Source organism: Crotalus tigris, unplaced genomic scaffold (genome assembly GCF_016545835.1).
Source record: "Crotalus tigris isolate CLP2741 ecotype Arizona unplaced genomic scaffold, ASM1654583v1 scf7180000023689.1477605, whole genome shotgun sequence".
Taxonomy (NCBI): domain Eukaryota; kingdom Metazoa; phylum Chordata; class Lepidosauria; order Squamata; family Viperidae; genus Crotalus; species Crotalus tigris.
In genome coordinates this window covers 1-23,381 of record NW_024100120.1, presented here as the reverse complement: position 1 = coordinate 23,381, position 23,381 = coordinate 1, and positions in this window count along the sequence as shown.

The following is a 23,381-nucleotide window of genomic DNA, read 5'->3' as shown; positions in this document are numbered from 1 at the left end:
CAGTCCCTGAGTGGTTCCTAAGAGGGATAAAAATTCCTTCCAAAATGCAGACGTAAATTGCACCCCCCTGCCAGAGATGATGCGTTGGGGTGCCCCGTGCAATCTGTAAATGTGCTGGATGAAAAGTTTTGCTAAGGCCTTTGCAGTGGGAATTTTTTGGCAAGGGATAAAGTGCACCTGTTTGGAAAATAGGTCCGTGACTGTCCAGATAACAGTATTCCCATTGCTTTCAGGCAATTCCACTATAAAATCCATGGCTATTTCCCTCCAGGGGGCTGAGGGATTTGCCACTGTGTGTAATAGTCCTGGTGATTTCCTTGCAACCTCTTTGCAGTCGCACATTTTGGGCAGCTGCCAATATAACTTTCTATGTCCTTTTTTATGGATGGCCACCAAAATTGCCGTTTAATTAAGTGTAAAGTTTTTACAAATCCAAAATGCCCTGCTGATTTTGTGTCATGGCAAAGCTGCATGAAAGTGACTCCTTGGGTTGTTGGTATATATAACTTTTCCCCTACCCAAGGCAACCCGTCTCTCATTGTGCACACATTTTTGTTTTTCTGGAACCATTCATCTGTTTCCAAACTTTTTCTGAATTCAATTCCAGTTTGGCTGTCCAGTTGTGGTTTTAATTTAGCTTGGGTTCTTGTGGTTACTGGTGCTACCAGTTGTGACTCTGCCATCATTGGTTTAGAGTCTGTGGTTCATGTGCTGTTATATTGGGGCATGCGAGATAGTTCTTTCTCCATGGTAAATGTTTGAGCTTAAATTGGAACTCGTGAAAATGCTGGGACCAGCGGGCTTGTTTGGGATTGAGTTTCCTGGGCGCTTTCAGGGCTTCCAAATTTTTGTGATCAGTCCACACCTGGAAGGGGATTTTGTTGCCTTCCAGGAACTGTCGCCACGTGAGTAATGCCCAACGTATCCCGTATGCCTCCTTCTCCCATACGGGCCAGTGCTGTTCTATTTCCGTGAGTTTCTTGGATGTATATGCACAGGGTTACAATACTCCATCATTGTTTTCTTGTAATAGAACAGCCCCCACTGCCACATCACTTGCATCTGCCTGTATTATGAAGGGCTTATCCATGTCTGGGTGCCCCAGTACTGGTTCGGCAGAAAAAAGTCTCTTTAGTCTCTCAAACGCTGCTTGGCACTCCATTGTCCATATTAGTGGCTGGCTAGGTTTTACTGAGGATGCCCCCTTCGTTTTTAGTAAGTTAGTGAGGGGCAAGGCTATCTGGGCAAATGAGGGGATGAATTGGCGGTAAAAGTTTGCAAAGCCCAGGAAACTTTGTAGTTGCTTTCTTGTGCGGGGTGGTGCCCAATCTAATACTGCTCTGACCTTCTCTGGGTCCATTTCAATGCCCTGGGGGGATATGCGATAACCTAGGTAGTCTATCCTTTCCTGGTGGAATTCGTATTTTGAGAGTTTGGCATATAAGTGAGCGGCTCGCAGTTTCTTTAAAACCACTCTGACAAGGTTGACGTGTTCCTCTTTTGTTTCGGTGAAGATAAGAATGTCATCCAAGTAAACAAGGACCCCCTTAAACAGGTGCTCCCTTACAACGTCATTGATTAATTGCATAAAGACTGCAGGGCCACCTTGTAACCCAAATGGCAAGACTTTGAATTGATAGCACCCCATGGGGCAGTTAAATGCAGTCTTCCATTCGTCCCCTTCCTTAATTCTCACGCGATAGTAAGCTTCCCTTAGGTCTAGTTTAGAAAAAAAATTCCCTTTCGATAGGTATGACAGCATGTCTTTCATGAGGGGCAGAGGGTATAGGTTGCTTTCACTGATTGTATTCAGGGCCCTATAATCCACGCATAAACGTAAAGAGCCATCCTTCTTCTCTCTAAAAAGGACCGGGGCAGCCACTTTAGGCTTGGCTGGCTCAATGAAACCTCTCTCTAGGTTTTTTTTTTTTTATAAATCTTTCCATTTCCTCCTTCTCCTTTGGGCTCATGGAGTATAATCTGGGCTTCGGGAGTTTTGCCCCAGGCTTGAATTCAATGGTACAGTCTGTGGGTCGGTGGGGGGGGAGCTCATTCGCCCTCTCCTCACTGAAAACTTCAGCAAGGTCTCTATATTCCTCTGGTATTTCTGTTAATCCTTTTTCCTCTCCTATGGATGCTTTTTCTATTCTTGATTCTGGTAGCCTCCCTTGGGGTTTTAAGTCCATAGGGTCCCCCTTCGGGAATTTGATTTCTGTCGTCCTCCAATTTACCCAGGGGTTCCATTTTTCAACCATTCCATCCCTAGAATCATTGGGCATTCCATACCTGGGGTCACCACAAATGTTATGTCCTCTTCATGTTCGCCCAGGGAGAGGTGTATTGGTGGAGTGGCTATGGTAGCTGGCACCCCCCCTGCTATGGATCCATCTAACTGGCCAAATGAGATTGGTTGTTCCAGTCTCCTGGATGGGATGCCCAGATTCCCCACTAGTGTTGGGCTAATGAGGCAGCGGGTGCAGCTAGAGTCTATTAAGGCTTTCACCTTCACAGCTTCGGGCATGGGGGGGATTAATATAGTCACTGTTTTGAAGATGGGTGTGATGTTTCCTCTTACCAGGGGTTCGCCCTCCGAGCTGTCATCTGAGGCATCCACCGGCCCTGTGGTGTAGGCTGGAGTTCTTTCCCCTTGGTGAGCAGAGGTGGGGGGTTCTGCAATTTCCATCATTCTCATGGCCGTTTCTTTTGGCTTAGCTGAAGACTTTCCAGATTTGTTGATTGGGGATCTGTCTGGGTTGTGCTGGGGGGCCTTTGAGCGGCATTCTACAGCTCGATGCCCTTCTCTTCCGCACTTGAAACACCCCATTTGCTTCTTGGCTGTAGCCGATGATTTCACCGGTTCGTGCGTCAGCTCAGGCGGGGGGGCTCCATTGTTTTCCTCGGCGGTGCCTCTTCAATATGTCGATCTCTGCTTCCTCTGCCAAGACATACCATTCCTCAAGTCGTGTGGGTCCCTCGGGGCAGGCAAGCGTCATATAGATCATAGTTTAGTCCGTCTTTGAAATGGCTAAGGAGGATGTCTTCTGGCCAATTCAGTTTGCTGGCAATGGCCCGGAATTCTTGTGTATATTCAGCCACCGGGCGTTTGCCTTGCCTCATCATTTTTATCCTTTCACGGGCTTTGCGATCAGCCAGGGGGTCTTCAAATCGTCTTCTCAAAGAGGACATGAAACGGTTGAAGTTACTGAGTTCTGGGGCATTGGAGTCATGCAAGTTCACCACCCAATCTGCAGCCGGTCCATCCAGGGCAGATTGCACGATCCGGATGCGGGCTTTGTCGCTGGGAATGTCCTGCCCATATTCCTCCATGTAGCTGAGGACTTGGGTTAGGAAAAACCCCAAGCGTGTTGGCTCCCCTTTGAATTTCACCTCCAACGGTGGACGTCTTGGAATGGATCGGTGCCTCCGTTGTTGGGTGGTAGTGTCTTCCGTCCAGATTGCCATCTGTGGTCCGGTAGGGGGTGGGGCTACTGGATCAGTAGATGTCCCTGGGTTTGCAGGTTCCACGTCCCCCTCGGTGTCTCTCCCTTTGCGGCTCCAGGAGCTGGGGCGGCCGTAGGGCTCAGGATTCTCCTCTCCTAGGGAGCTGAGAGTTCTCTTCATCAGGTCAATAGCTTTCTCTAGGATCCAGTCTGAGTACGGTGCCCAGCTTCCTCCCTCTTCACTTGCGTGCAGGGATTTCTCCATCTCCTGCTTCCATTCTGGTTGCTTGGTCCCCCGTCTCAGGGTCACCTTTCTTGATTCCTTTCCCCACTCACTTTTCTTTCCAACTCCCATTGACCAGCGAGGCTTGTGGTCCCGTGTCTCCACCACTTCTTCTCCTGAGGAATCTGACCTCTCGGATCCCAACATCTGGCAAGGTTCCAACTGGGTCAGCGGCTCTCTTTCCAGGGAGTTTTCCCCCTCTCTTGCTCCATTGTCTGACATGGTAAATTTTTGCAAAATCCCCCGGCAAGGGTCTCCCTTCCAGGTGGATTAATTTTGCAAGTCCTGTCTAATGTAAGGACCCACCCCACTTTATATCTTAAGAAGACAGAACTCTTGTAATAATTCTTCCAACAGGAATCCTTTATTAAGAAGAAGTGGTTGCAGGTGTGCTAGACAGGACTTGGGGTCCAAGCTCTCCCATTCAAGGTTTTAAGGGGTTCCCCAGTAGTCCCACCCAATCACCCCCCCTTCCAGGTATCACAATTCCACCCCCTTTTTTCTTTTTTTCCGTCTGGATGGAGACTTCAGATAAACTACATGAAAGGCAATTAATCTTCTTTGTTATGGTAAGGTTCTTTGGGGCTAACTCTTTGAGGTTGCAATAAACACACATCCAGCTCCTTAGAAGTATACTGAAGGAAGTGAGGGCCATAAATCCCCTTTGTTCTCCCCCTTCTCTCCCTCTTATGGCAGAATCCAGGGAAGGCAGAATTGGGAGTTTCTATATTTGATAATTAAAGATGAAATATAATTGGATTCTGACAAAAGCCTTCTTCTCTGTCTGAGACTGTGTTGCACCTTCTTCTTCAATTTCCAACAACATATCTTTGTGAAACAGGGTTTTCCAGTTTGTTGGTTATCGAGTCTAAATACAGAAATAGATTTGTTGTGGAAGATGATCTTCGCTGTGCTCGTGCAAAGACTGCCCCAAGAATTTCTGATCTGGTGAAAAATAAGCAAACTCAACCTTCACACTGATGTTGGCTTTTTACGCATAATGTTGAAAAACGTAGCAATGTAGTTTACTGTTGTTATATTAAGACTGTTACCCATGCTACACCATGCTTCAAGACAAAATTTCATTGTTTTGTAATTAAAAATAAATATTTAACAATATATAATTACATATTGTTTTTGTGATTAGTCACTATGCTTTAATTATGTTCAATGCATCCTGCATATCAGATATTTACATTGCGATTCATAACAGTAGCAAAATTACAGTTATGAAATAGATACGAAAGTAATTTTATGGTTGGGGGTCACCACAACATGGTCCCACATTTAAAGGCAGGGTAAACATGCATTAAAATACATGCAGCGGCGGCACAAAATTAATGGTGGCCGGGGCTGTCTTTCTTGCCACGCCCACTTGGTGGCCACACCCACTTGTGGCCACACCCACTTGGTCACGCCCCCGGCACCCGGCGATGTATAAGTGGGTTTCAGGTAATTTTATGGTTGGGGGTCACCACAACATGGGGAACTGTATTATGGGGTCACGGCATTAGAAAGGTTGAGAACCACTGCCTTAGAATGAAGGATCTCATTGCAAGACAAAGCACTTTTATATTAGCAAGAAACAGAAACAATAATAATTCCAGCTAGCAATGAACCATTGTGGGACTGCATACAAAAGGAAATAAAATATATTTGTATTTCATTATGTGAAATGGGAGTGAAATATTCTAATTGAAAGGAAATACTCCAGAACATATTCACTAGAGACAAGATTCCTAAAATTCAGTGGTTTCCAGGGGTAGTTTGCTTTTGGGGTTTTTTGTATTCATGAATCTTGCTTTAAATACATCACTAAAACATTTTAATGTTACTACTTTCCTTAATATTATTGGATCTTTTATTATAGTAATGCGGATTTGAGGATCACTAGGGTGGGGAGAAAAGAGAATAAACCTGTCAAGGTAATTATAATTTAGTAGCTGACCAGCAGAGATGATATACAGAGAGTGAGTCAGCAAAGTATTTGGGGGGTAGTATCCCTTTAAGAGACTGTCTGAGGGAAATGACAGTTGGAATCTTTAGCTCACTTGAACTGTTTGCACATAACTGACTGCCTTTCCTTTTTTATGTTCCCTGAATGTTGTTGTTTCATATTGTATGTTCTTTTGATAAACCACTGTCAGATATTTGTGCTCCTGTGTTATCACATGAAGAAAAAGAAAAGAAAAAGGCTGCAATAATTTATATTTTTAAACAACAAAACCTTTGCTTTTTTTCTATGAAGATATCAATTAGAAGTAGGGTTTACATTAACTCACTCTTCTCAAGAAATAGACCAAGAATTTACTCATCTTCCACAAAATATACCATATAGAGCAGGGGTGTCAAACTCAATTTCATTGAGGGCCGCATCAGCATTATGATTGCCCTCAGGGTGCTGGGTGGGTATGGCCTACTGGGTGGGCATGGATGGAGTGGGTGTGGCCTACTGGATGGGCATGGCCAGCTCTATGTCATTCACCTCAAGGGTGCCTGTGGGGGCCTGGGCAGGAGTGGGACAGATCTGAGGGTCTCTGGCAGAAGGGGGTGGGACCAGGGCAAGCACCAAGGCATAGTCCATTTCTTCATTTCTCGCAAAGAGTGACACCTCCACAGCATTCACCCAGGGGGCGGGGCCAACACAGCAGGGGCTGGTTCCTCACTGTTTCCAGATGGCCTTGTAGAGCTAAGACTGAATGCGTTTCAGCATAGATGGCCACCACAAAATTGTACATTATCTCCCAGCTGGCCTGGGCCAGGGTCAAGGCAGCGGGGGCCATTCCCTCACTATTTCCAGGATGGCTTCACATGCCACATGAAACCACTTCACGGGCCGCATCTGGCCCCTGCGCCTTGTGTTTGACATGTCTGATATAGAGAAGTGATGTTAGTTAAGAACAAGGCATCAAGTGGACAAATTTAGCCTGGAAGTATTGCATCTATCCAGCTGATATTTATTCTGGAATAGTGATGAGATTTTTGTCATCATTCCAGATGAAATGTATAATGTATTGGCAACAACTATTTTAAATCACTTACTTACTGTCTGACCTACATTGCTGTATTGTTTAACAGTTGCTGTTACTGAAAGCCAGACTGGCTGTCTCCAAGCTGATAATGAGGTTTGGGGTAGAAAACTGTTACTTTAAACCTATTGGTTGCCACCTAGAAGCTAACAGTATAAATAGCTGTGTAGCAGCCTTTAGGGCTGCTTCTGTTCTGAGTTAATAAACTTGTTTGCTGTTTCAACACTCTGCCTCATTCAATGCCTAAAGTACTGAAGATATAACAGTGGCAACGAAGGTGAGATGTGCTGCTTCATTGAGAGAGCTTGAAGTCACTAGGGAGTGAGGCCAGCACAGAGCCTGACAGGAATTATGTTTCCCCCCCCCTTTGGTCTGCCAGCAAGCCATGCTGGAGACCACCATGCCCTAAGGATCCGTCCTAGGGCCTACACAGAAGCCAGCGGCACAAGGCATTGAATGAAGAAACAAACCACCATGGCGAAGGTCGGGAAGCTCAAAGAATTCGACGTAACTCACCCAGAAAGATGGGCATCCTACATCTCCCATATCGAAAATTACCTCTGCACCAACCAGGTTGCCAAAGATGGATTGAAGGCCGCAACACTCCTCTGCGTGTGCAGCCCTGCCACCTTAGACATTGCAGAGAACCTGGTCGCCCCGGTACCACTCAAGTCGGTCACCTATGCAAACTTGAGAAAAAAGGTCTGAGACCACTTCGAGCCCAAGTTATCCATTACTCTGCCTCTTTCAATGCCTAAAGAACCAAAGATACAACAGTAGACAATACTTTTTTCATAATAAAAAAGAGAAGACACATATGAAATCATAAAGAACATTTTCAAAGGAATAACATGGCAATAGAAGGAAAAAAAACACTACCATTCCTAGACATCATCAACAGAGATAAGGCAAACTAGGCTCTACTTCTAGTTTGTTCATAAAACCTGCACTAACCAAATATTCCACTACCACAATAACAATCCAACCCCCAAGAGAAGCTATGTAAGAACACTATTTACACGAGTCCCTGCTTCACTGGAGCAATCTTGAACATCAGGAAAAAGAAACAGAACTATACTGCATCTTCCAACAAAATGGATATCCACACAACTTTATCAAAAAAGTGCCTGATCACTCAACCCACTATAGTACAACCAACATGCTATGAAAGATATAACACCTCAATACATTAAAAACATCTCAAAAACAACGAACAGAATATTGCAACCACATGGCATCACTGTGGTAATCAAATCAGCTAAAGCCCCCCCAAACATGTAAGTAAGCCAAAAGACTCAGTATCCCATGAAGAAAAAATAGGAGTCATCTCCTATGTGTAAATACTGCAACAGCCACTATGTAGGATAGACAGAGGGCATACATGATGCAACTGGCAATCAGAAAACAGACTTCCGGTGGTGTTCTGCTGCACTGATGGCGGCTTTTTTCTTAGCCGCCCATCTCGGGATCGTGTAAGAGCCGGCAGACAGTGACGATCAGCTGTTTTGCGGCTCGGAACTCTCCTCCTGAGCAAAGGGAGGAAAGTGAGTTTTTTTCCAGATAGAAGTTGAGCTCCTCTTGTCTCCCAGAGATTTTTTTTGGGGGGGGAGACAAAGGGTGAGAGCTCCTTCGGAGTCTGGATCAACTCCGCATCCCCAAGACGCCTTTGTTCTCCGAAGGAGAACGAAGCCAGACGCTGCTTCCACATCTGCTACATAAGGACTGTAAGTAAACTTCAAAGCAGACAGAGCTGTTCAGGAGGATCAGAATTGGATTGAATTTTAACTTTAACTCATGAAGAAATATTGTCTTCTTCAGTTACTATTTTAATGACTGGAGTGAAAGGAAAAATGGTGGAGGAATTTTGCTTCTTTGTTTGAGGACTTTCACTTTTACTTGGAACAAAGTTTCCAAAATAACTGACTCTGCTTCTTTTTTTTATGGGGGAGTTGTTTTTATTACTCCTTTATTTTATCTTGCTATAAGAACTGGCTTTTTTCTTTTCTTTTTTCTTTATCTCTTTTTTTTCTTTTTCTTAAAATGGCTTGAAAACATCCTGGAATTTCTTCTCTGCCTAAAGTTTCAATTTCCTCTCCAGTAACACAGACTACACAGCAAACTAAGCCAAAGTCTCCACCACCCTCCCCATCTCCAGCATTCACACTTAAAGATATACAGAATGTGGTTCAGGATTCTTTGGAGAAAGCTATACAAAAGATCAGATCTGAGACAGAAGAGCTTTTGGAGGAGAAAAATCATGAGATGAGGGAAGATATTCTGTTGGCTCTTAAGGGGCTTGCGGCCCATGTAGAAAGGCTGGATGATAGGGTGGATGAGGTGGCTGGAAATGTTGAAAGATTGGAAGGAAGAGTTGAAAGAGTTGAAAATAATGTGGATGCAGCACAGAATGAAATTGTAATGTCACAATGTAGAGACATGGAGTTTGCTTTGAGAATAAGAGGGTTAAGGAGAATGTGAAAGAGAATTTGAAAGAAGAGATTGCTGCAGAACTGGCATCCATTTTGGGTTGTGGAATTGAAGAAATGTTGAGAGATATTGAAAAAATCTTTAGAGTTAATTCGTGGATTGCAAAGCAGAGAAATTTATCAAGAGATGTGGTTATTTACATTTCTAGAAGATCACTTCACAATGAAATTATACAGGCTTTTTACAATCAAAGATTTCAAATTGCAGCGCAAGATGTTATAATTTTAAAAGAAATACCTTCAAAAATTTTGAGAAGAAGAAAGGATTTTGCTTTTTCGGCTGAGGAGCTTAAGAAGCATCAGATTCAATTTAGATGGGATGTACCTGTTGGTATAGTGGTTAACTATCTCAGAACACATTATAGATTAAACACAATATTAAAAGCAAGAGATTTTTACGTTTCTGTTCTGAAGGCAGGTGCACCACCATCTCCAAGATCTAGAAGAAATGAAGGTCAGTTGGCTGCAGGAGCAATGTCACCAACAGGAGAAGAGTTGTTGGTTGAATCAATGCAACAGTGTTTGGAGATAAGATGAGAACCAAGGCAACAGAGAATGACTCATGCAGCCCATAAACGTAGAGAAAAAGAACAACAAAAGGTAGATGCTGGAGTTATTACACAGGTTGCTACCTCTGAGCCAGTGGGTGGAACAAGACCAAAGAAGTCTTCAACTGCGGATTTAGATGCAGTGTTCCAAAGGCTTCAAGCCATTAGATATGGCAAAGTTCCTGACATGGAATGTTAATGGTTTGAATTCACCACAGAAAAGAAAGAAAGTATTTTACTATTTGAAACAACATAAGAATGATGTTATATGTTTGCAAGAGACTCATATTGCTTTAAAGGATGAAAAATATTTGATTAACTCCTGGCTGGGAGTACATTTTACAGTCTCTGCTCCACAGAAAAAAGCAGGAGTAGTTATTTATGTGAGCAAAGACTTATCACCGAAGTTAATTGATTCTGATCCACAAGGAAGATATGTTATTATTGACTTAATATTAAATGGCAAGAGAAGTCTTGTCATTGGATTATATGCTCCTAATCAGCAACAAAAATATTTTTATAAGATGATATTTCAGAAAATAACTCAATTGGATTACAAATCAGTAATTATGGTGGGAGATTGGAACGGTGTTTTTGTAAGGACCCACCCCACTTTGCATCTTAAGAAGACAGAACTCTTGGAATAGTTCTTCCAACAGGAATCCTTTATTAAGAGAAAATGGTTGCAGGCATGCTAGACAGGACTTGGGGTCCAAGCTCTCCCCTTCAAGGTTTTAAGGGGTTCCCCAGTAGTCCCACCCAATCAACCCCCCTTCCCAGTGATAGTTTCAAGTATCACAATTCCACCCCGTTTCTTCTTTCTTCCGTCTGGATGGAGACTTCAGATAACTACATGAAAGGCAAATACTCTTCTTTGTTAATGCTAATGTTCTCTGGTGTTAACGCTTTGAGGTTATAATAGGTTACAATAAACACACATTCAGCATTCAGCTCTTTGAAGTCTACTGAAGGAAGTGAGGGCCATAAAGCCCCTTTGTTCTCCCCCTTCTCTCCCTCTTATGGCAGAATCCAAAGAAGGCAGAATTGGGAGTTTCTATATTTGATAATTAAAAATGAAATATGATTGGATTCTGACATCCGGCCCCTCTTAAAAATAAGAGAGATCCACCTGAAAGAAAACACAAGTATAAAATTTAGTTAGGCTTGTTAGGATACTCTGTGTGAAACTTCTTCAATAGCTTTGGGGCTCTGACGTGACGTTTATGGACCCACTCATTTTGTGAGGCAGGGAGGTGTTTCCAGGCAACTAGGTACTGAGTTGTTCCATGATATCTCCTAGAGTCAAGGATCTCTTTTATTTCGAAGTGTTGTTCCCCCTCCACCATGATTGGAGGTGGTGGGGGGGGGGGATTTTTGGCCGTAGAGGTGACTGATGCTCTCTTTTCAGCAGGCTGCAATGAAAAACTGGGTGTATTTGCCTGAGGTTTTTGGGTAATTCTAATTCTACTGTTACTGGATTTATGATCCTTTTAATTGGAAAAGGTCCTATATATTTTGGTCCAAGTTTTTTACAGGGCTGTAGGGACTTTAGGTATTTTGTAGATAAGTACACCATTTCTCCTATAATGAATGGTGTAGGCTCAACCCTTTTTTTATCGGCTTGTGCTTTGTATGCCCGCCTAGCTTCATCTAGTGATTTTCTGACTATTGGCCAGGTGTTTTGTAGGTTTTCCATCCATTCTTTCAGTGAAGGGATCGTTGGTTCTTTTGGGGTTAACTCTGGCATAGGGTTGAAACTTTGGCCGTTGGCTATTTGAAAAGGAGTGTAGCCTGTGCTGGAGTGGACTGCATTATTGTAGGCAACTTCTGCAAAAGGAAGTAAGTCCGTCCAATCACTCTGTTGGAAATTTAAAAAACATCTCAAATATTGCTCAAGTACCGACTGGCACCGTTCCGCTTGTCCATCTCCTTGAGGGTGGTGGCTAGATGTCAATCCCTGAGTGGTCCCTAAGAGGGATAAAAATTCCTTCCAAAATGCAGACGTAAATTGCACTCCCCTATCAGAGATGATGCGTTGGGGTGCCCCGTGCAATCTGTAAATGTGCTGGATGAAAAGTTTTGCTAAGGCCTTTGCAGTGGGAATTTTTTGGCAAGGGATAAAGTGCACCTGTTTGGAAAATAGGTCCGTGACTGTCCAGATAACAGTATTCCCATTGCTTTCAGGCAATTCCACTATAAAATCCATGGCTATTTCCCTCCAGGGGGCTGAGGGACTTGCCACTGGTTGTAACAGCCCTGGCGATTTCCCTTGCAACCTCTTTGCTGATGCACAGGTTGGGCAGCTGGCAACATAACTTTCTATGTCCTTTTTTATTGATGGCCACCAAAATTGCCGTTTAATTAAGTGTAAAGTTTTTACAAATCCAAAATGCCCTGCTGATTTTGTGTCATGGCAAAGTTGCATGAAAGTTAGTCTTTGAGTTGTTGGTATATATAACTTTTCCCCTACCCAAGGCAATCCGTCTCTCATTGTGCACACATGTTTGTTTTTCTGGAAACCAATCATCTGTTTCCAAACTTTTTCTGAATTCAATTCCAGTTTGGCTGTCCAGTTGTGGTTTTAATTTGGCTTGGGTTCTTGTGGTTACTGGTGCTGCCAGTTGTGACTCTGCCATTATTGGTCTAGAGTCTGTGGTTCGTGCGCTGTTATATTGGGGCATGCGAGATAGTGCATCTGCCAGGAAGTTCTTTCTTCTGGTAAATGTTTGAGCTTAAATTGGAATTGGTGAAAATGCTGGGGACCAGCGGGCTTGTTTGGGATTGAGTTTCCTGGAAGTTTTCAGGGCTTCCAAATTTTTGTGATCAGTCCACACCTGGAAGGGGATTTTGTTGCCTTCCAGGAACTGTCGCCACGTGAGTAATGCCCAACGTATCCCATAAGCCTCCTTCTCCCATACGGGCCAGCGCTGTTCTGTTTCCGTGAGTTTCTTGGATGTATATGCACAGGGTTGCAATACTGCATCATCATTTTCTTGTAATAGCACAGCCCCCACTGCCACATCACTTGCATCTGCCTGTATTATGAAGGGCTTGTCCATGTCTGGGTGCCTTAGTACTGGTTCGGCAGAAAAAAGTCTCTTTAGTCTCTCAAACGCTGCTTGGCACTCCATTGTCCATGTTAGTGGCTGGCTAGGTTTTACTGAGGATGTTCCCTTCGTTTTTAGTAAGTTGGTGAGGGGCAAGGCTATCTGTGCAAATGAGGGGATGAATTGGCGGTAAAATTTGCAAAGCCCAGGAAACTTTGTAGTTGCTTTCTTGTGCGGGGTGGTGCCCATTCTAATACTGCTCTGACCTTCTCTGGGTCCATTTCAATGCCCTGTGGGGATATGCGATAGCCTAGGTAGTCTATCCTTTCCTGGTGGAATTCGCATTTTGAGAGTTTGGCATATAGGTGAGCGGCTCGCAGCTTCTTTAAAACCGCTCTGACAAGTTTGACGTGTTCTTCTTTTGTTCGGTAAAGATAAGAATGTCGTCCAAGTAAACAAGGACCCCCTTAAACAGGTGCTCCCTTAGAACGTCATTGATTAATTGCATAAAGACTGCAGGGCCCCCTTGTAATCCAAATGGCAAGACTTTGAATTGATAGCACCCCATGGGGCAGTTAAATGCAGTCTTCCATTCGTCCCCTTCCTTGATTCTCACGCGATAGTAAGCTTCCCTTAAGTCTAGTTTAGAAAAAATTTTCCCTTTCGATAGGTGTGACAGCATGTCTTTCATGAGGGGCAGCGGGTATAGGTTGCTTTCACTGATTGTGTTCAGGGCCCTATAATCCACGCATAAACGTAAAGAGCCATCCTTCTTCTCTCTAAAAAGGACCGGGGCAGCCACTTTAGGCTTAGCTGGTTCAATGAAACCTCTCTCCAGGTTTTTTTTTATAAATCTTTCCATTTCCTCCTTCTCCTTTGGGCTCATGGAGTATAATCTGGGTTTCGGGAGTTTTGCCCCAGGCTTGAATTCAATGGTACAGTCTGTGGGTCGGTGGGGGGGAAGCTCATTCGCCCTCTCCTCACTGAAGACTTCAGCAAGGTCCCTATATTCCTCTGGTATTTCTGTTAATCTTTTTTCCTCTCCTATGGATGCTTTTTCTATTCTTGATTCTGGTAGCCTCTCTTGGGGTTTTAAGTCCATAGGGTCCCCCTTCGGGAATTTGATTTCTGTCGTCCTCCAATTTACCCAGGGGTTCCATTTTTTCAACCATTCCATCCCTAGAATCATTGGGCATTCCATACCTGGGGTCACCACAAACGTTAAGTCCTCTTCATGGTTGCCCAGGGAGAGTGTATTGGCAGAGTGGCTAGGGTAGCTGGCACCCCCCCTGCTATGGATCCATCTAGCTGGCCAAATGAGATTGGTTGTTCCAGTCTCCTGGATGGGATGCCCAGATTCCCCACTAGTGTTGGGCTAATGAGGCAGCGGGTGCAGCCAGAGTCTATTAAGGCTTTCACCTTCACAGCTTCGGGCATGGGGGGGATTAATATAGTCACTGTTTTGAAGATGGGTGTGATGCGTCCACTTACCAGGGGTTCGCCTTCCGAGCTGTCATCTGAGGCATCCACCGTCCCTGTGGTGTAGGCTGGAGTTCTTTCCCCTTGGTGAGCAGAGGTGGGGTTTTCTGCAATTTCCATCATTTTCATGGCTGTTTCTTTTGGCTTAGCTGAATACCCTCTGGGTTTGTTGATTGGGGATCTGTCTGGGTTGTGCTGGGGGGCCTTTGAGCGGCATTCTACAGCTCGATGCCCTTCTCTTCCGCACTTGAAACACCCCATCTGCTTCTTGGCTGTATCCGATGATTTCACCGGTTGGTGTGTCAGCTCAGGCGGGGGGCGGCTCCATTGTTTTCCTCGGCGATGCCTCTTCAATATGTCGATCTCTGCTTCCTCTGCCAAGACGTACCATTCCTCAAGTCGATGTGGGTCTCCTCGGGGCAGGCAAGCATCATATAGATCATAGTTTAGTCCGTCTTTGAAACGGCCAAGGAGGATGTCTTCTGGCCAATTCAGTTTGCTGGCAATGGCTCGGAATTCTTGTGTATACTCAGCCACTGGGCGTTTGCCCTGCCTCATCGTTGTTATTCTTTCACGGGCTTTGCGATCAGCCAGGGGGTCTTCAAATCGTCTTCTCAAAGAGGACATGAAACGGTTGAAGTTACTGAGTTCTGGGGCATTGGAGTCATGCAGGTTCACCACCCAATCTGCAGCTGGTCCATCCAGGGCAGATTGCACGATCCGGATGCGGGCTTTGTCGCTGGGGATGTCCTGCCCATATTCCTCCATGTAGCTGAGGACTTGGGTTAGGAAAAACCCCAAGCGTGTTGGCTCCCCTTTGAATTTCACCTCCAACGGTGGACGTCTTGGAATGGATCGGTGCCTCCATTGTGGGTGGTAGTGTCTTCCGTCCAGATTTCCATCTTGGGTCCGGTAGGGGGTGGGAGCTCCTGGATCAGTAAATGTCCCTGGGGTTGCAGGTTCCACGTCCCCCTCGGTGTCTCTCCCTTTGTGGCTCCAGGAACTGGGGCGGGCGTAGGGCTCAGGAATCTCCTCTCCTAGGGAGCTGAGAGTTCTCTTCATCAGGTCAATAGCTCTCTCTAGGATCCAGTCTGAGTACGGCATACAGCTTCCTCCCTCTTCACTTGCGTGCAGGGATTTCTCCATCTCCTGCTTCCATTCTGGTTGCTTGGTCCCCCGTCTCAGGGTCACTTTTCTTGATTCCTTTCCCCACTCGCTTTTCTTTCCAACGCCCATCGACCAGCGAGGCTTGTGGTCCTGTGTCTCCACCACTTCTTCTTCTGAGAAATCTGGCCTCTCGGATCCCAACATCTGGCAAGGTTCCAACTGGGTCAGCGGCTCTCTTTCCAGGGAGTTTTCTCCCTCTCTTGCTTCGTTGTCTGACATGGTAAATTTTTGCAAAATCCCCCGGCAAGGGTCTACCTTCCAGGTGGATTAATTTTGCAAGTCCTGTCTAATGTAAGGACCCACCCCACTTTGCATCTTAAGAAGACAGAACTCTTGGAATAGTTCTTCCAACAGGAATCCTTTATTAAGAGAAAATGGTTGCAGGCATGCTAGACAGGACTTGGGGTCCAAGCTCTCCCATTCAAGGTTTTAAGGGGTTCCCCAGTAGTCCCACCCAATCAACCCCCCTTCCCAGTGATAGTTTCAAGTATCACAATTCCACCCCGTTTCTTCTTTCTTCCGTCTGGATGGAGACTTCAGATAACTACATGAAAGGCAAATACTCTTCTTTGTTAATGCTAATGTTCTCTGGTGTTAACGCTTTGAGGTTATAATAGGTTACAATAAACACACATTCAGCATTCAGCTCTTTGAAGTCTACTGAAGGAAGTGAGGGCCATAAAGCCCCTTTGTTCTCCCCCTTCTCTCCCTCTTATGGCAGAATCCAAAGAAGGCAGAATTGGGAGTTTCTATATTTGATAATTAAAAATGAAATATGATTGGATTCTGACAGTTTTAGACTCAATTAAAGATAAGAAGGATTCTTTTAAATCTCCTAATCATGCAAAATTACCTAAAGCTTTTTTTTTATTTGAAGGAGGATTTGGAACTTAGAAACATTTGGCGTGAACGGAATATGGAAGAAAGAGACTTCACTTTTTTTCGGACAGGCATCAGTCGTACTCCAGAATCGACTTTTTTTTAATTAATAATGATCTCTTTTCTAGGGTGAAAAATGTCAAGATATTCCCAAGAATATTATCAGACCATAGTCCTGTATGGATGGAGTTATCTAGTGAAGATGGGAACAGAAGGACTTGGAGATTGAATGAAAATTTATTTAGATATGAGGGGAATTTACAGAGATGTAGAGATTATTTAAAGGATTTTTTTCTTTTGAATATGCATAAGGGTACTTCGATGCCAATGGTATGGGATGCTAGTAAAGTTTATATGAGAGAGGTCTTGATTTATATGAACAATATGCATAGACGTAAACAGATGCAGAAACGTAAAGAGTTGGAAGCAGAGATTAAATCTAAGGAAAAGGCTCTTATATTAAATCCATTGGACAATAATTTAAAGGCTTCTATTAGTTTGCTTAAGGAGCAATTTAACATGTTAATAGCTGATCAGATTGCAATTAATTTGAGGTATATGCAACATAATACATTTTGTAATGCAAATAAACCTGGTAGGTGGTTGGCTTACCAACTATGAAAGAAACAGAAATCTAGGATTATAGAAAAAATAAATTATAAAGGTAAAGAAGTTTATCAACAAAATTTGATTAAAAAGAGTTTTTTAGATTTTTATTCAAAGTTATGTGCTAGTGAAAACAAACAAGTTTCAGATATAGAAAAGTATTTACAGGAATCACATTTTCCTAAACTTACTACTGATGAAAGAGATGAGATTAATGGTTTAATTACTTCTGATGAGATTATTTGGGCAATTAAACAACTGAAAGTTGCTAAGGCTCCAGGTACAGATGGATTAACAGTAATTTATTATAAAATGTTATCTGAAGAAATTATAGAACCATTGAAGGAGCTTTTTAATAATATTCTGTCAGGAGCAGAGGTACCTCCATCATGGAGAAGGGCTTTTATATCATTGATTCCAAAGAAGGATCAAGATTTGACCCAGCCCAAAAATTATAGACCTATATCTCTTTTGAATACAGATTATAAATTTTTTTCAAAAATATTGGCAAATAGACTAATGCGAGTTTTGAAGCAATTGGTTCATAGTGACCAATCTGGATTTAAGGCAATATATCAACAACAATCTGCACAAATTATAGTTAATGGAGGTTTAACAGAAGCGTTTAAAATTGAAAAGGGTACAAGACAGGGATGTCCTTTATCCCCATTGTTATTTGTTTTAACAATGGAGATTTTACTTATTAAAATTCGGGAGTCACCCAGAATAAAGGGAATAAAAATAAATAAGAGTGATTATAGATTGAGAGCTTTTGCTGATGATTTGGTTGTGACATTATCTCAACCGACAGATTCGGTTAGAGATCTGGTTGAAATTTTAACTCAGTATGGGAAGGTTTCAGGTTTTAAGGTAAATAATAATAAGACTAAAATATTATCAAAAAATATGTCTATGAAGGAAAAGTTCATCATGGTTAGATTAACAGGTTTTGAAATAGTGAAAAAGGTTAAATATTTAGGAGTTTATTTAACAGCTTCTAATGCTAAATTGTATAAAAATAATTATGAGACATTATGGATAAAAGTGCAAAAAGATTTAAATAATTGGAAAAAATTACATTTATCTTTGTTGGGAAGAATTTCGGCAGTTAAAATGAATATACTTCCAAAGTTTCTTTTTTTATTTCAAATGATACCTATTTTGAAAAAAGATGCTAATCTGGAGGAATGGCAGAAGGGGATTAATAAGTTTATTTAGGCAGGGGGAAAGCTGAGAGTTAAATTCAAAATTATGCAGGATATACGGGAAAGAGGTGGATTGAAGGCACCTAATTTAAAATTGTACTATGATGTGGTGGCTTTAACACTGATTAGTGATTGGCTAAACTTAACAAATAAAAATATTCTTTCTCTTGAGGGATGGGATTTATTATATGGATGGCACACGTATTTAATTTATGATAAAAAGGTTGATCAGGTTTTTAAAACCCATATTTTGAGAAGTGCCTTGTTGCATGTCTGGAAGAAATATTATTATAGGTTAAATTATAAAATCCCAATTTGGGGGATTCCAGGACTCATGATCGAGGGAGTATCTAGGGGAGTAAATTTGGATAAGATTTCTTATAAGGAATTACTTAGTTTGGTTGGGCAGCATTGGCAATTAAAGCCTTTAACTGAGTTGAAGCAAGAAAATATTGTATATTCTTGGTTTTATTATAACTAATTGTCATTAAGGTGGAGTATAGATCAAAAGGTTGGAATTACTTTAGAGGATGTGAATTTGGTAAAACAGATTAAAGATCAAAGTCGAGCTCATATAAAAAGAATTTATAATATCTTAATAGAATTGGATTCTGAAACAGAGTTGGTTAAAGATTGTATGATCAAATGGGCGCAAAATATTCAAGAGCTGATTTTATTGGATACATGGGAGACAATTTGGGTTAGAAATGTAAAATTTACTCAAGTGCAAAATTTGAGAGAAAATTTTTATAAAATGCTTTATAGATGGCATTTGGATCCCCAAAAGTTGTCCCGCATGTATCCGAATTTACAGCCTAAATGTTGGAGATGTGGAAACCTAGATGCAACCTATTTTCACATTTGGTGGACTTGTAAAGATATTAAAGCTTTTTGGATTAAGATTTGGTGGAATATTCAAAATATTTTTAAGAAAAAGATTAAGTTTACTCCGCAATTATTTTTGTTGGGTATTACTGTAGATTTTGATGTTAAAGAAACTAATTTGATGTTGAACCTTATAACAGTTGCAAGATTATTGGTGGGGCAATATTGGAAGAAAAATTTGTTGCCTACTTTGGAAGAATGGATACTTAAAGTGTCTAATTTAGCAGATCTCCACCTATTTGAAGGACCATTCACAAGAAAGATATATTATGGTTTGGAGAAGATGGATTGATTATATTCAGAAGAAATATGAAGTTGAAAAGTATTATCTTGCTTTTGAGTAGATTTTAGATAATTATTAATAGTTTTAATTATATTATTATTTTTGACTTAATTTGTTAATATTTGTATTGAGAAGGAGTTAAAGTGTCTTGTGGTTTTGATTGATAGTATAGTTGGTTTATGTTAGTTGGATTATATTTGTTTATTATTTTGTTTTACCCTGTAATCAGCTCTGGGAAGTGGGGGAGGGGGGAAGGGGTGGGTGGGGGTTTATATTGTAATAAATTTATAAAACTTTTAATTAAAAAAAAAGAAAACATGATGAAACATCATTAATTGTTCAACACTTGGACAGAGTTAACTGTCAGAATCCAATTATATTTCATCTTTAATTATCAAACATAGAAACTCCCAATTCTGCCTTCTCTGGATTCTGCCATAAGAGGGAGAAAAGGGGGAGAGCAAAGGGGCTTTATGGCCCTCACTTCCTTCAGCACACTTCAAAGGACTGAATGTGTGTTTATTGTGGCCTCTAAGCGTTAACATATCAAAGAAGAGTAATTGCCTTTCATGTAGTTATCTGAAGTCTCCATCCAGACGGAAGAAGAAAGGGGATGGAATTGTGATACTTGAAACTATCACTGGAAGGGGGGTTGATTGGGTGGGACTACTGGGGAACCCCTTAAAACCTTGAATGGGAGAGCTTGAACCCCAAGTCCTGTCTAGCATGCCTGCAACCATTTTCTCTTAATAAAGGATTCCTGTTGGAAGAATTATTCCAAGAGTTCTGTCTTCTTAAGATGCAAAGTGGGGTGGGTCCTTACATTAGACAGGACTTGCAAAATTAATCCACCTGGAAGGAAGACCCTTGCCGGGGGATTTTGCAAAAATTTACCATGTCAGACAATGGAGCAAGAGAGGGGGAAAACTCCCTGGAAAGAGAGCCGCTGACCCAGTTGGAACCTTGCCAGATGTTGGGATCCGAGAGGCCAGATTCCTCAGGAGAAGAAGTGGTGGAGACACAGGACCACAAGCCTCGCTGGTCGATGGGCGTTGGAAAGAAAAGTGAGTGGGGAAAGGAATCAAGAAAGGTGACCCTGAGACGGGGGACCAAGCAACCAGAATGGAAGCAGGAGATGGAGAAATCCCTGCACGCAAGTGAAGAGGGAGGAAGCTGGGCACCGTACTCAGACTGGATCCTAGAGAAAGCTATTGACCTGATGAAGAGAACTCTCAGCTCCCTAGGAGAGGAGAATACTGAACCCTACGGCCTGCCCCAGTTCCTGGAGCCGCAAAGGGAGAGACACCGAGGGGGACGTGGAACCTGCAACCCCAGGGACATCTACTGATCCAGGAGCTCCCACCCCCTACCGGACCACAGATGGCAATCTGGACGGAAGGCACTACCACCCACAACAGAGGCACCGATCCATTCCAAGACGTCCACCGTTGGAAGTGAAATTCAAAGGGGAGCCAACACGCTTGGGGTTTTTCCTAACCCAAGTCCTCAGCTACATGGAGGAATATGGGCAGGATATTCCCAGCGACAAAGCCCGCATCCGGATCGTGCAATCTGCCCTGGATGGACCAGCTGCGGAGTGGGTAGTGAACTTGCATGACTCCAATGCCCCAGAACTCAGTAACTTCAACCGTTTCATGTCCTCTTTGAGAAGACGATTTGAAGACCCCCTGGCTGATCGCAAAGCCCGTGAAAGAATAACAACGATGAGGCAGGGCAAACGCCCAGTGGCTGAGTATACACAAGAATTCCGGGCCATTGCCAGCAAACTGAATGGGCCAGAAGACATCCTCCTTGGCCATTTCAAAGACGGACTAAACTATGATCTATATGATGCTTGCCTGCCCCGAGGGGACCCACATCGACTTGAGGAATGGTACGTCTTGGCAGAGGAAGCAGAGATCGACATATTGAAGAGGCACCGCCGAGGAAAACAATGGAGCCGCCCCCCGCCTGAGCTGACACACCAACCGGTGAACTCATCGGATACAGCCAAGAAGCAAATGAGATGTTTCAAGTGCGGAAGAGAAGGGCATCGAGCTGTAGAATGCCGCTCAAAGGCCCCCCAGCACAACCCAGACAGATCCCCAAGCAACAAACCCGGAAAGTATTCAGCTAAGCCAAAAGAAACGGCCATGAGAATGATGGAAATTGCAGAAACCCCCACCTCTGCTCACCACGGGGAAAGGACTCCAGCCTACACCACCGGGCCGGTGGATGCCTCAGATGACAGCTCGGAGGGCGAACCCCTGGTAAGTGGATGCATCACACCCATCTTCAAAACAGTGACTATATTAATCCCCCCATGCCCGAAGCTGTGAAGGTGAAAGCCTTAATAGACTCTGGCTGCACCCGCTGCCTCATTAGCCAAACACTAGTGGGGAATCTGGGCATCCCATCCAGGAGACTGGAACAACCAATCTCATTTGGCCAGCTAGATGGATCCATAGCAGGGGGGGTGCCAGCTACCCTAGCCACTTTGCCAATACATCTCTCTCTGGGCAACCATGAAGAGGACTTAACGTTTGTGGTGACCCCAGGTATGGAATGCCCAATGATTCTAGGGATGGAATGGTTGAAAAAATGGAACCCCTGTGTAAATTGGAGGACGACAGAAATCAGATTCCCGAAGGGGGACCCTATGGACTTAAAACCCCAAGGGAGGCTACCAGAATCAAGAATAGAAAAAGCATCCATAGGAGAGGAAAAAAGATTAACAGAAATACCAGAGGAAGATAGGGACCTTGCTGAAGTCTTCAGTGAGGAGAGGGCGAATGAGCTTCCCCCCCACCGACCCACAGACTGTACCATTGAATTCAAGCCTGGGGTAAAACTCCCGAAGCCCAGATTATACTCCATGAGCCCAAAGGAGAAGGAGGAAATGGAAAGATTTATAAAAAAAAACCTGGAGAGAGGTTTCATTGAGCCAGCCAAGCCTAAAGTGGCTGCCCCGGTCCTTTTTAGAGAGAAGAAGGCTGGCTCTTTATGTTTATGCGTGGATTATAGGGCCCTGAATACAATCAGTGAAAGCAACCTATACCCTCTGCCCCTCATGAAAGACATGCTGTCACACCTATCGAAAGGAAATTTTTTTTCTAAACTAGACCTAAGGGAAGCTTACTATCGCATGAGAATTAAGGAAGGGGACGAATGGAAGACTGCATTTAACTGCCCCATGGGGTGCTATCAATTCAAAGTCTTGCCATTTGGATTACAAGGGGGCCCTGCAGTCCTTATGCAATTAATCAATGACGTTCTAAGGGAGCACCTGTTTAAGGGGGTCCTTGTTTACTTGGACGACATTCTTATCTTTACTGAAACAAAAGAAGAACACGTCAAACTTGTCAGAGCGGTTTTAAAGAAGCTGCGAGCCGCTCACCTATATGCCAAACTCTCCAAATGCGAATTCCACCAGGAAAGGATAGACTACCTAGGCTATCGCATATCCCCACAGGGCATTGAAATGGACCCAGAGAAGGTCAGAGCAGTATTAGAATGGGCACCACCCCGCACAAGAAAGCAACTACAAAGTTTCCTGGGCTTTGCAAATTTTTAACGCCAATTCATCCCCTCATTTGCACAGATAGCCTTGCCCCTCACTAACTTACTAAAAACGAAGGGAACATCCTCAGTAAAACCTAGCCAGCCACTAACATGGACAATGGAGTGCCAAGCAGCGTTTGAGAGACTAAAGAGACTTTTTTCTGCCGAACCAGTACTAAGGCACCCAGACATGGACAAACCCTTCATAATAAAGGCAGATGCAAGTGATGTGGCAGTGGGGGCTGTGCTATTACAAGAAAATGATGATGCAGTATTGCAACCCTGTGCATATACATCTAAGAAACTCACGGAAACAGAACAGCGCTGGCCCGTATGGGAGAAGGAGGCTTATGGGAGACGTTGGGCATTACTCACGTGGCGACAGTTCCTGGAAGGCAACAAAATCCCCTTCCAGGTGTGGACTGATCACAAAAATTTGGAAGCCCTGAAAACTTCCAGGAAACTCAATCCCAAACAAGCCCG